The sequence below is a fragment of the Lonchura striata genome, chromosome 17 (assembly GCF_050655825.1).
Source record: "Lonchura striata isolate lonStrDom1 chromosome 17, ASM5065582v1, whole genome shotgun sequence".
Taxonomy (NCBI): domain Eukaryota; kingdom Metazoa; phylum Chordata; class Aves; order Passeriformes; family Estrildidae; genus Lonchura; species Lonchura striata.
This window is the reverse complement of record NC_140719.1, coordinates 14,059,309-14,073,014: the sequence shown is the minus strand read 5'-3', so window position 1 is coordinate 14,073,014 and position 13,706 is coordinate 14,059,309. Positions and strand designations below refer to the sequence as shown.

Here is a 13,706-nt window from a genome sequence, read left to right as displayed (position 1 = left end):
AGAGAAATTCCTCGCTCAGTAAAGATGTCTTGTCTGCTTGTTTTCCAGGGCAGACAAGCATTTTGGAAGGCAAGGGCAACTTCTCCAAGCGGGGATGAGCCCGGCCAGCCTGGGAGCGCTGGCGCAGCACCAGGGTCGTGCAGGACCGGTAGCAAACAGGTATTTGATTATTGATCACATTTGGTGTGACCGCTGCTCCTGCCCATCTCCCCGGGCGCAGGCAGCACCCAGGCTGAGCACCGCTGCCTCTCACCCCCTCACACCCCCGGTGTGCAGGGCAGCGCCCCTTCCCCTCCCAGCTGCCCCGGCCAGAGCGCACCGGGACTGGAGCAGTCGCCGAGAGCGAGGCGTGGGCAGCCGGGATGGCACCGTGGGACTGCAACCAGTGCTCCCAGAGAGGAACGGGAGAGCAGCTCTTGAACCCTGGGCCCTCAAAGATCGGAACCAGCAGCGAAGTGCAGCCCCTGACCTGGGTGTACTGCTGGCTTGTCCACAAGAACCGTGTCTGAGGGGCCCAGAGCTTTGGAGGCAGCACAGAATACTTCCCCCTGCTCTGGAAAGGTCCAGATGTGGGGATGCAGGACCCTCATCCTCCTCCACACAGCAGCTGCACCTCCTGTGAGGTGGATCAGGGACCTGCTGGTACCACAGGTGAGGGCTGAGCACCCAATTCTTGTGCCACGAGCCAAACACGCGACGAGGACGGTTTGTGTTACTTGCCACAGTCAAACCCCACACTCGAGGAAACAGGCAACTTCAAAATGATGCTGTTCTAGAATTTCAGGTCCAAATGAAGAAGGGGAGAGGAGATGCTCAGGGCAGCTGCTGCTCTGACACCAGCGCTGCGTGTGGGCACAGTGTCAGGCATGGGATTTTACAAACTGCAGCAACAGTAACAGGTGACGCCAACCAAGCCCTAACAGCCAGCTTTATAGCACAGAAATAATGCAAAACCAGAACATTTATGATATTTTAACTTAGCAAAAGGATTGTTATAAGACCATTTAATTTAATAAATAGTAAAGTATTTATAAATGAACCATTTCATAAAGTGTTACCAATTTCTCATACACAATAATATGATTTGCACAAACATTTGTCCTTGAGGCAATAGAAATTTTCTTTGCAAATCAATCCTTACAGGGATTGTAATTAGTATCCGCTAAGGCAGCTCACTGTACCTGTAGCTGTGTTTCTCCCATAAAAGCCCTGATTGCTGCAAGCTCTCACACAAAGCTAACGACACAGAAGGAAAATGCAACGTTGTCTAGACTATTCATTTTAATCAGGCAAGAGTGATTTTTTGTGGCCCATTTGATATGACTTTTACACAAGATACAACCTCGCTCCACAGGGGCTGGCAGAAAAGGTCAACACTGCTGTATAAAAATACATTTAAAGAAGGAGTTTAGAGAAGCAAAAACTGCAGCCGAGGTCCAGCATTGCTCAGGCAGAGCTGCAGATGTTGTGCCTATCTGTAATTTCTGATAAATTTATAAATCTACCAGTTTTTATTAAATGCACAAATTAAAAACAAAACAAAACAAAACAAACAAACAAAACAAACAAACAAAAAATCACAAAAAACCCCCGAGGACTTATTTTCTGCCCAGGATCCACAGGGACAAAAGCAACCATCCAGCAGTCCCTGCTCTGGGACATGCCACCCATGGGTGCCCACATATCCTCTGGTGGCTGTCAAGGGATGCTGGCAGCCCTTGGCATGGCCACAGCCACACTGGGAGTAGCTCTGCACCGAGCCTGACAAGGGGCCAGGAGCCCTCTGGTGCCTTGAACCCAGCGAGAGTCTGGGTGTCTGTCTGTCTGTCTGTGTGTCTGTCTGTGTGTCTGTCTGTCTGTCTGTCGGGAGCACCCCACTGTCTCCAGCTGCACTCTAAGTGCCCCCAAATTGCGCAGCAGGAGCTGGATTATTCTGTGAACAGGGTCTGAAATTCCAGCTGTAGGTCTGAGCTGCAGCTTTAATCATGCCATTCATCATCATTACCCACAGCCACTCCACTCGCTGCCCCAAAGGCAGCAGCAGGGGCAGGGGCTGCTGCTCTCTGTCCCTTGCTCCCTCTGGAGGAGAAGAAGCCAGGCATCAGGAAGATCATTGATCTGGAGCATTCCTGTCCTTCTGAGCAAGAAGGAGGTTAATTTATCACAGGTTGGAGAAAACCCAGTCTTTAAATTCTCTGCTTGCTGTTAATTAAACAAAAACCAACTGTGTTTGCTAAGCCTTACTCCAAGGACTGAGCTGCCCTGGCTCTGCAGCTGAGTGCAGGCAGCCTGTCCTCCAGGCAAGAGCTGTCTTGGGGGACTGGGGTGATCCCTCTTGTGTCCCTGCTGCAAAAACACCAGGATAGGTGTGGCTGCACCTTCCTGGGCATGTGGCTCAGGGCCCCTGAGCTCCCCTGAATGCATTATTCCCTGTAGGGCAGCATGGGCACAGGGAGGAACCCTTTGGAAACGGCAGAACCTCTTCTGTCCCCTGCAGCCACAGGTGCACGGGGCAAGAACAGCCAAGTCCATTGCAAACCTGGCTGCAAGGCTGCCTGGAGATTTCCTCAGCGTGCTCCAAGGTGTGAGGGAGAGATTAATCTTAATAATTACTGTCCTTAGCTTGCCTGGCCCCATCCAAGTGCCATGGTCCCCTGGAAAGGGGCAGGTCTCCCTGTGCCCAGCCTGCCCTGCCCAGGGAGCTGCAGCCAGCCTGCAGAGCAGCTCTCCATCCCAGCTGCCCAGCTCTGCCTCGAGGCTTTTCCCCTCCTGTCCATGGAGCAAATGAAGTGGGGAGAGCAATGCCGAGACTGACAAGCTTGAGCCTCTCCTGGAGCTGCCGTGCTGGTATTAAACAGACAAGACAAGCTTGCAGTCAGTTATCGGCCAAAAAAATAATGAAGGAACAAGTCAGCAGAGCAAAGCCAAGTCACCCGGCCCAGCCAAGTGGAGAATTTAATTTCGCACAGGTTCCCTTCCCCGGTAGCAGCGTCTCAGCAGCTCCGAGCCGGGGCTGTGCTGCTCCCTGCCCTGCACTGGGCACCGGGGCCAACGGGCTCAGGGTGCCAGGGGAGCGACTGCCCTGCTCTCACTGACTGCAGCAGGCCTGGGCACCATGGCCCCGATGGGCTCAGGGTGCCAGGGGAGTGACTGCCCTGCTCTCACTGACTGCAGCAGGCCTGGGCACCACGGCCCCGATGGGCTCAGGGTGCCAGGGGAGTGACTGCCCTGCTCTCACTGACTGCAGCAGGCCTGGGCACCATGGCCCCGATGGGCTCAGGGTGCCAGGGGACCGACTGCCCGCTCTCCCTGACCATGGCAGGGCTGGGCACTGCAGTGCCCGGCCCCATGGCCCAGGGCTCATCCCCAGTCCTGGCACAGAGCTGGGCACCGAGCGGCTCCGGAGCGCTGCCAGCGTGGGCACGGCCCTGCCAGGGTGCCTTGGCACCAAGATCCCAGCAGGGAACGGGCTGAACCAGCCCGTGGACCCCGTGGCAGGGAAAGCCAGTGGCCAGCAGCATTCCTCCGGTTTGCAAAGATGCTGAGAGTTTGCAGGAAATCAAAGCAATCCCAACACCAGCAGAGCTATCTGCACCGATTTCAGCTCCTTTCATTTGAAGGCTTTTCCATCCTTTTGCTTCTAAGAACACCTCTGGTGTCAGTGTCACACACAGCTCTGGGAAAGCTGTCAGTGCTCTAGGACTGCCTCAGCAACAAAACACATCCAGGAGCAGGAGGAGTAAATCAGCTGCAGGGAGAGTGGGTGGGCTGTCTGCTGGTGTGCAGCACTGTGGTGATACCCAACCTGGGGTAGAAATATGGCACTGAGCTGGGAACCAGCTGGGAACCAGCTTTGGGCTGTCCCCATTCCAGCTTGTGCAAGGGAATGAATTTTTTCTGGGGGGGTTGTTTGTTTTGGTTTTGGTGTTTTGTTTTGGTTTGTTTTCCTCACATAATTACAGGTGCAGCCTTGATGAGCAGGAAACATAAAAAACTCCTTGTCATGCAGGGACAATTAGGGTACCACAGCTTGGCCAAACACACATCTCTGGGCTTATGCACAAATTCCAGACCCAATTCTGGAAGCATTTTAAAGTTCAGAGAAAGAGGCAAGATTCTCCAAGCATAATAGATCCTTCAGAAAAGGTGGCTGAGGAGCGTTAAAATGAAGCTCAGAGCAATTCACCCACAAAGGTCAAGGCTCCCTTGGCCAGCAGTCCACCAGCTGCCCTACAGGGGCTGCCCAGTGTCACTGCCACTCAAATGGGGCCTCCCCCAGCCCTGTGCCCCAGGGCTGCCCAGCCACCATCCCACTGCCCCTGCTCTGCCAGACGGACAGAGCCAGAGGGGGAATTTTTCCCTGCAGAGCACAGAGAATCCCATCCCAGCAATGCCATCCCAGCAATGCCATCCCACCAATGCCATCCCAGCAATCCCATCCCAGCAATGCCATCCCAGCTCCTGCAGCCTGGCAGGGGCTCACAGGTGCCAGCAGCGCTGCCAACAGCACCTGGGCAAGGCGGCACGGGAGCAAAGGGGCTGCACCAGCCGGGTTCTGCCTGCGAGGAGTCGTGCAGCGATTCTCAGCCCCGCACAAACGCTCGCAGCCCAGCTCTGAACTCGGGGAAAGGCTGGTAGACCCTTGCCCAGCAGCACGGGCAGTGCCCAGTGCCCGGCAATGAACGTGCCGAGTGCCCTCCCCGGCAAAGGCACCGCGCTCCTTCTGCACACAATTAGCGAGTGTCCTGCTGGGGAGAGCGCTGACAAGGGACAGAGCCCGCAGCCCTGAGCAAGCACCCTGCCTTCCCCCCAAACTCCTCTTCCCAGCCCGGCCTCTGATCTATAGCACGACTCACTGGAGCGCCAGTAAAGCTTCAGAGATTGTTATGCTAAATGAGAGAAAAAGTAATTGCCTTTTCCCCATCTAGAACTCCAGATATATAACTTGGAGAAATATAATTAGCTGCTAACTTCAAAGATGCATTGGAATTTTTTGTAATGGGCATTGAGACCCTGTATTAAAAAAAGCTAAAAGAAAAATGATACACTCCTTGTTGTAAATGGAATAAGACTTAAAGGTTTTAATTAGGATTCGCTGTGCATCTGCAGCTGGGAAAACAGGAGAAATACCCTGGTACTATCTTCCTGCTTGAAAAACACATATTGGGTAAGGAGCTTTCTGCAAAAATAATTGTGATACATTTTTGATTTATGAACAATAATCATCTATTATTAACAATAAACCGTTTACTCTTTTAATTCATTCCACTCTATTTAAATCATCCCAAACAAAGGGAGATTTTTGCAACAAAGACCTGGGGATTTTGCCTGTTTGGCATGGGAACAGGCGCACTATCACCCAGCATGGCCACAGCAGCTCCTAGGAGAACGTGGAGCATTTGGAAATGAATCTGCCTGCAATGTCCTTTGTGTCCCCCCTGGCCTCAGCATGGGTGCCCAGGAGATCCTCAGAGCCTCCTGCTTATCTCTGCAGTCCCCACATCAACATCCTTTTCCTAGAAAGCCACCTGTGTGCCACAGAGCAGGTGCAGAACCCCAGGAAAGGGCGCGGGGACCCCTGGTTCTGTTTGATGAGGACCAGCAGAATCAGAATCCCCACACAGGCTGCCCACGCGGCTCTGGGGGCACGGCCTGGCTGCTCAGGGCTCCAGGGATCCCTTCCCCTGACGGGGCAGCAGCACCCCTCGCTCAGGTCACCCACACTCCCAGGCTGGGCTGAGCAGGGGGACTCAGCGTTAGAGCTGCCCTGGGCCATTTCACTGGCATGGCTTTGCTGCTGCTCTCTGTGCTGTGGAAAAACCAGTGTGGAAAAATCTCAATCTCCTAACAAAATGGCAAGTTGGTCTTACCTGGAATTTGACTCTTGTATAAGCTTGAACTAGGTTGTACAAGAATGTTAGTCTAAAAGGTGACTGTTGTTTGCATGTTGGAGCAACTTTTGAAACAAATAAAACTTACCTCAAGTCTCCACATCCTGTCAGGGCCTGTGTGTTAATGGGTGGCTTATTCTTTGATGCCATGGATTATAATTTATCTTCTGTGTGACCACTGGTTTTACTGGGCCTTGATGAATTGTTGATAAACTCTGATACAGACTGTTGCCATTAGTGTACTTTTGTGATGTAGGCAGGGACAAGGATGCATGGAGGAAAAAGGGAGTGGGGAAGAGTGAGATTTTCAGCAAGTCTCAGCTGCTTGTTCACGTTTTTTTAAGGAGAATTCCAGGTACACATGTTTTACTGTGAAATAATGAATCCCTGCCTGATGTGTTCCTTGTGTAACACGGACCACGAGCTCATCTCTGATGTGAGCTGAGCAGGAGCTCATCAGTGCCCAGCTCAAGAAACGCTTCACTGTGTGTGCGTGGGTGAGCACAGCACTGCCCCGGGGCTGGGCTGGAGCGGCACAGGGCAGCCCCAGCCCAGGCACAGCCCTGGGCACAGCCCCAGCCCGGGCACAGCCCGACTGGGCAGAGCCCCAGGCACAGCCCCAGCCCCGGGCACAGCCCCGGCACAGCCCCGGCACAGCCCTGGCCACAGGTGTGGGCACAGTGACCTTTCAGGGGTGTGGCACAGTGACCTTTCAGGGCTGTGGTCACTGTGACCGTGCAGGTGTGGGCACAGTGACCATGCAGGGCTGTGGGCACTTTGACCTTTCAGGGCTGTGGTCACTGTTACCGTGCAGGGCTGTGGGCGCTGTTACCGTGCAGGGCTGTGGGCACTGTTACCGTGCAGGGCTGTGGGCACAGTGACCATGCAGGGCTGTGGGCACAGTGACCGTGCAGGTGTGGGCACAGTGACCGTGCAGGGCTGTGGGCACAGTGACTGTGCAGCCCAGCGGGCTCGGACGTGTCCCTGCTGGTGACACGGGTCTGTGATATGTCACCTCGGCCCGCTGGCATGGCAGCAGCTGCTGCTCTGCCCCTCGTGGGCACCTCCCAAACGCAGCTCCGGGTCCCTGCCCAGCCCTGCAGGGCTCCCCAGCGAGGGGCTCTGGGGGAGGCTGGTCCAGGGAGGAGCTGCCACCCCCGTGTGCTGTGCGGAGGACATGATACTGAGCACTGGTAATACAATTTATTTCCACTAGTGAGTGAATTGCCCATAATTCATGACAAGTAGAGCCTCGAGTGATGATGAAGGTCAGCCCATCAGATCTGGAAATAAATTGTATCCTATTACAGCTCCTATTAGAGGTCTATTTATAGCAGGGGTTTGCAAACTCCTGGAAGTTGGGAGGGGTTTGGGCAGGATTTTTGCTTTCTGCTTGGATAGGGAGGGTATGAGGACATGAAAAACAGATCTAAACAACCTGTGCTCTGACACAAACCAGTGGCTGTGGTGGACCAGCCTGCTTGCTGCAGAGGGGTGCTGGGTCTGCAGCTGACCTGGGGATTTAGGGGTGCCTCGGGGCACAGCCCAGAGGCAGGGGAAACCTGCATGGAAAACGCAGGAAAAAGCATAGAATGGATGCATGGATGCTTTGAGGAGGCTGATCTAGCAAATGCCATTCTGCTTTTGTGCTGGCAGCACGGCTTGTATCTGCCGAGAGCAGAGCCGTGCCTCTCTCCTGTATTTACCCCTCTATTTACCATGCCACCGTAATCCCCAGGTGATAGATATTGTGCAGGATGTGGTTTGCCATGGAAACAGAGCCCTGGTTCTTTACATTTTTAAAAAGATTAATATTTCTCAGCTTGGTTTCATTATTCTGATATTAAAAATCATCAGTTATGTGGCATTTCCCAGCCCTCTCAGGCCGTGCCGTGCCCCTTTGGGCACCAGCCCTCCTGCAGGCAGGAGCCACGGCCTGGGGACAGCGGCACAGCGCCGGTGGCACCTTGGCCGCTGCCCTGCCCTCGCCAGCTGCAGCCCAGGGCGTGGCACACCCGAGGGATGGCAATGCTTTAGTGCAGGCAAACTGCTGTGCCCTGCCTGCCTCTCCTCTGCATTCCAGCTCTGGTGCTGCAGAGCATCTCCGAGCCCTTTAAATGCCAGAGCATCTCAGCCCTGGCAGAGCAGAGACGCTGGATTTTCATGTCGTCCTCTATCTCCTTGAAAAACACTTGAATTCTCAATGGACTGGGGACAGATTTACATTTCTGTGTGCTGTTGAAGGGCACAGGTTTGGGGGAAATAAGTGGTGCTCCCTGCTAGGAATGCAGCAGCTTTTCTTTCACCAAGGCCCTTCCCAGGTGCCAGGCTGGCACAGGGGCAGCTGCCTGCACGGCAGCCCCAGGTGTGCCCACAGACACGTGAGCCCCCTCGCCCACCAGGTTAAGGAGGACCTCTCATGCTGGAAATGCCTCAAAGTCTACTTCCTTCAAAGCAAAGAAATAAGAAAAACATCTGTCTTTTAAACCTCATAAATCTGTACAGTAAAATGTTTAGGCAAAACCATATTTTATTGTTTTCGCTGTCAGAAACAAAGAATTAAGGGCCATGTGACTCAGTAATTGCTGTGGACTTTTTTTCTGACAAGAAACATTAAACTTAAAACTGTATTAAAATCATTTGACAATTTTTATGCTTTAACAGCTGAGAGTGAATAATGTTTTTTGCATATAAAACACTTTCTCTTGTCAGCCTATAAAACTGTCAGAAATAAATTCATCAAAAAAGATTATATAATTAAAAGTCGCTACTTTTCTTTCTCTAGTTTAGTTGGAATTATTTGTTTGTCACTTTTTCAGGACTAAATTACGGCATTCAGAGACAACTTCCTTTGTTCAGACTATTGTGAAATGTATGATTCTTACAAAAGGAGCCCAACTTTCTCCTCTAATGTATCAATTCAATATCACTTCTTAGAAAATACTTTCAGATAGTTCTGTTTCTAAAAAACGGTTTTATTCTGCAGAGGAGCGGGACCAGTAATGGAAAGCTTCCAAACGTAGAAATATTTTTTATTATTGAGCCGCATATAATTTATGGAAAATTGCTGAATTAATTTTAGCAAAGTAAATCATTAGCAGTTCAAATTGGAAATTCTCTCTTGCAGTGAGAGGCGTGCAGGTGTTTCAAAGCTGAAGGAGCAATAGTGGCTTTGATGTGACGGGGCTCAGCAGAGGCTGCTGTGTGGTCTGGGGAAGCCATGCCCTGGTGGCCCAGCTGCCTGCTGGCTTGGCTCCTCCCGGTGACAAACTGCCAGCTTGGCAGAGCTGCGTGGGTCTGGGGTGACTGGGTTTTCAAGGCTGGAGGCTAATAATGGTTTATTGATCTGTTGTTAAGTTATTGGAGCCCTAATGGAGGCAATAAACCAATAGTGCCCGTTGCTGTCATGTGGCTGCAGCAGCTGGGAGCCTCCCTGGCACGCAGCAGGCTGGTGCTGGCTCCGTGGTGACCCCAGGGCCAGGCAGCTTTTTGTCCTGAGGCAGCAAAGGTGCTGCTGTGAGTGGGAGCAGGAGGTTAAATGGGTGCTGGGCACTGCACAGGGCTGGGCTTTGCTGGCTGGTGCTGCTTTTCTGATCTGATAAATGATGAGATCCAGAACTGTTGTGAGTGATGATTTAATAAATGGAGGAGGGAGTGGGGGAGTGGGGAGAGGGGGGTTCATGCTGGGATGCACTGTGCCTGCTGCTCCCCCCAGGCTAGACAGGTCCTGCTTGCCCACGAGCTGAGAGGCCAGGCTGAGCTGCCGAAGGCATCTCTTGGTAAGGTAATTATTATTTGTGATTAATCCTGCCCGTGCTGAAGAGCTGTGCAAGCCTTTTTCAGAGGGTTCATCTTCACGTTTGCTGCTGCAGTTGGTGTGTAATGCAAAGTGACGTGAGCTGCTGCTGGAGGGAGGCAGACAGAGGTGCCTGTGCCACACAGGTTTCCATGACAGGCTGGAGATGTCCTGGCAGGAGCCAAAGCCCACGAGGCTGGGGTCGGGGCGTGCTGAGGTGCTCAGTGCTATGCTGAGGTGCTCGGAGCTGTGCTGCAGCTGCCCTGTGCCCAGGGCTAAGGGAGCCCAGCTTTCCCTGCCCTCACCCTCCTGCCAGCCCATTCTTGCACTGCAGGAGCAGCACGTGTGCCCTGGGCAGTGCCCGGTGCGCTGCCCCAGCAGCCTGAGAAACTGCCAGCCACAGCTCCAGAGCTCGGCCCAGGACTGGCAGCTTCTACCTTGCCTCTGCCCATGACCAGCCAGGAAATTCTTTTGCTGACAAGAGATATTTATTTGTGAAAAGCTGGAAATACCTGGGAAGTTTGCTGGACCTTCAGTAGCTCTACAGTCATAATTTAAACAAGTTCATGCTCCATTAAAACCAGTTATTTAATACAATAATCATTCAATTAAAAACCTCTTGAAGCGCCTGCCAAAGCCTATTTGTATCAATACAATATTTTAATTGTAAATAGCGAAGTATAGTCCTGCCAAATGCGATTGTCAAGGAAACGTTACCAAAATGAGTTCTGAGTTCAGGGAGGCTCTGGCTACAGAGCAAGATTTGGGTGAGAGCTGGGAGCAGCTGCCCTGGACGAGGAGCATCCCCAGAGCCCTCTTGCCCCAGGGCAGCCGGGTCCCCTCTGTGCCCCCTCAGCAGCCAGGGGCCAGCAGCACCGGCCCTGGGGAGGAGGAGGAGGAGGAGGGAGGAAGGAGGGAGAGCCTGTCTGGGTCTCTGCTGGAGGCCTCCCTGCACCACGGACCCAGGCACTGCTCCCCGTGGCACCGAGCACGGTGCAGCGGGCAGAAAAGCTGGAACCCTGTGGGATTCCTGCTGCCATCTTCCCAGTCCCACAGCCTGCATTTTGCCTCGTTGCATAGGTGCCATCACATAAATATTCCAGTCACTATCGCTTACTGTCAGACCCAATTTAGAAAAGTACCTGTCTGTTACAAATATTTTATCGCACTTGAATATGCAATTTATGTAACATGCCCAGCAAAAGAAATCCATTATACGGTTTTGTCTGATTGAAATTCTGGCATCGTAACAGTAGGAAAAAATTAAATTATTCTAGAAAGTTGCAGTCCATTATGAAGACCTAACTGCTCTTCTCTGGAAAAGCTGCTGCTGCCTCAGTGGTGCCAGCACTGTGATATGAGCACTGCGTGCCCTGGCTTCGCTCCCACGTTGCCCAAGGAAAACTGGGCTTCCCTGAGCAGATGGGCATTTTGTTCCTTCCCTTGGCTGCTCCCTGCAGCCCCCCAAGCCTGGGGCTGGCCAGGGGCTGGCTCTGCTCCTGCAGGAAAATGGAGCACACGGCACACGGGGCCGAGCTTGAGGGTCCATGGAGCTCTCCCTGCCCTCCCACTGCTCCTGCCTCTCCAGCAGCCACCGGCTGTGGGCAGTTTCTCTTTCCTCTCTGGGGCTGGACAGGCTGGGCCAGTTTCCTGCTGCCCTTTCGGAGGCTCTGGGACCTGCACAGGGAGGAGGTAAATCCCAGCAGCTTGGTTACCCCGTGTTCTGGGGTGTCTGGGGCACCAGCGAGCCCCAGGCAGGGCAGAGCCGCCCCTCACTGCCAGGCTCAGCATCCTGCTGCCACAGCTTTGCAGGGAGAGAGGAAGCAGCTCATTCCTCTGCCAGCTTTTCTGCATTCCAAGCAGCTGGAATCAGGGACAGCTCGTGGTTCTGCTGCTCTGGCACCAGCTGCCATTGAATTCCCATTACTTGTGTCTCTGGCGTCAGGTTCATTTACATTTTGCAAAGTTGCCTCTCTTTTACCTTGCACTGATTAGGTCTGTCTGAGGTAAATTACCGAGCTCATTGATGTGAACAGTTTTATTTCAATAGGGGTGAAGCACACCCCATGAGTGGCCGTGGCAGAGCCGTGCCCACAGCCCCTGGCCCTGGCAGCAGCCCCGCAGCCTGGACGTGTCCCGGCCACGGGAGGTGCAGTGCTGTACCCGGGCATTTCAAATTGGTGCCCACTCCTGCAGTGCAACATGTCTTCAAGTGTGTTTTGGGAGGAAAAGCAGGTCAGACTAGAGCGGAGAGTGTTTATTTCCTCTGGGACTGTGTGTGTTACTTGTGCTATGTTTTATGGCTAGAGCCGGCCCCATACGTCTTGGGGAAGGTGTTTGGCTCAGCAGTGTGTTAACAGTTAGTGTGCTAAGGAGCCCTTGTTTGGGTACTTTAGTTTTGACATTTAAATGCATTTTTCAAATACACTGAGATGGATGTGATGTCACCGGGGAGTCACGAAGGACTCTCAAGCATAAAAGCAGACGCTGGGTTTTAATCTTTAACAGCACACTGGCCTCTTATCCCTGAAGGTCCCTCAGCAGAAGCTGTGTTGGGCTTTAGGTACCCACAACATCAGGTTCTTTATCCACTTATGACACTCCATGGAGAGAAAAATGTGTGTAATGCAAAAGTGATATTCAGTGCCACTCAGACCTTATTTTATTTGACCATGGGAAATCTAGAGGCTAAAGATCTTTGTGGGCTCTGGCAGCAGGCACTGGGTCAGACACAAAAGGGTCTGGATCAGGTGTTTATTTTCATAGGTGTTACTTCTCAGAACGTGAGGGTTCTGTGCTTTGGCTCCCTGGAGCAGCAGGGAGGGAAGGGGGTGAGGACGGGGCATGCTGTGGGTGCCAGGGCAGGGACAGCTCCTGTGCTGGAGCCTCTCGGGGAGCTGCCAGGGCTGCTTCTCTACAGGCTCTGAGCTGCAGCAAGTCCTGAGCTGGAGGCAGCCCGGGGCTGGCACTGCTGGGCTCTGCTGGGCACCGCTGGGCACCGCTGGGCACTGCTGGGCACTGCTGGGCACCGCTGGGCACTGCTGGGCACTGCTGGGCACTGCTGGGCACCGCTGGGCACTGCTGGGCACTGCTGGGCACCTCTGGGCACCGCTGGGCACCGCTGGGCACCTCTGGGCACCGCTGGGCACTGCTGGGTCTGCTGGGCACCACTGGGCACCGCTGGGAACTGCTGGGCACTGCCAGCCCCTCGGAGCCCAGCGGCTCAGGGACCCCAAAGAGCTTCTTTACATGGACACTTCCCCATTTTGGAAACATCTGTAGCCTGTGGCTTTCACAGGGTTTTATCTTTGGGGAAAGATTGCAGATAAACATGAACAAGCTTTTAATTATAAGATACTGATTGTTGGTTTGCACAGCAATATTTATTCAGTAAATTGCTAATTAATGCAAAGAAAGCTCCATGTGACATCAAATATTTGCTTCCATTTGCACTACAAAATTTTATTTTTCACAATGATGACAGTAAATGAGATTTGTGAGGACAGGAAGGATAAGGATGGAATCACAGAATTGTTTTGGTTGGAAAAGCCCTCTGTGAGGATCAAGTCCAGCCACTAACCCAGTGCTGCCAAGCCACCACTAACCCACATCCTCATGTACCACATCTGCATGTTTTTTAACTCATTCCTGGGATAGTGACTCCACCGCTGCCCTGGGCAGCCTCTGGTAAATAATCAGGAGGAAGAAATTGCTGTTAGAGGAGCCCTTTCCAACAGCTGCATTCCATAGTGAGAGAGACACAAAGTAGTCCCAAAGTGTGTGAGAAATTCAATGTTTAGAGCACAGCCAGAAGTTACATGGGTTTATCTGACCTTGCTGAGGGTGACCTGTAGCTGCCCTGTTGATATAGAGTAATTTATAGACATAATGAAAAAGCTGAATTTACACCCTGATCATAGGAGAGAAATGCTACGTAAAATTGGAAGTAGCTTTTGCAGTATATAGCTAAATCTTTAATTTTTATAGCAGCTAAGAGAAAAAGAAGCTTGCATACAGTA

The 13,706-nt window shown here is 52.6% G+C and overlaps 1 protein-coding gene across 1 annotated transcript in view; it reads right to left on the bottom strand.

Annotated features, from left to right (window-relative positions):
• LOC146765897 (uncharacterized) overlaps positions 1–13,706 on the bottom strand; it is a 66,112-nt gene that overhangs the window by 18,677 nt on the left and 33,729 nt on the right. The gene's annotated exons all lie outside the window — the stretch shown is intronic.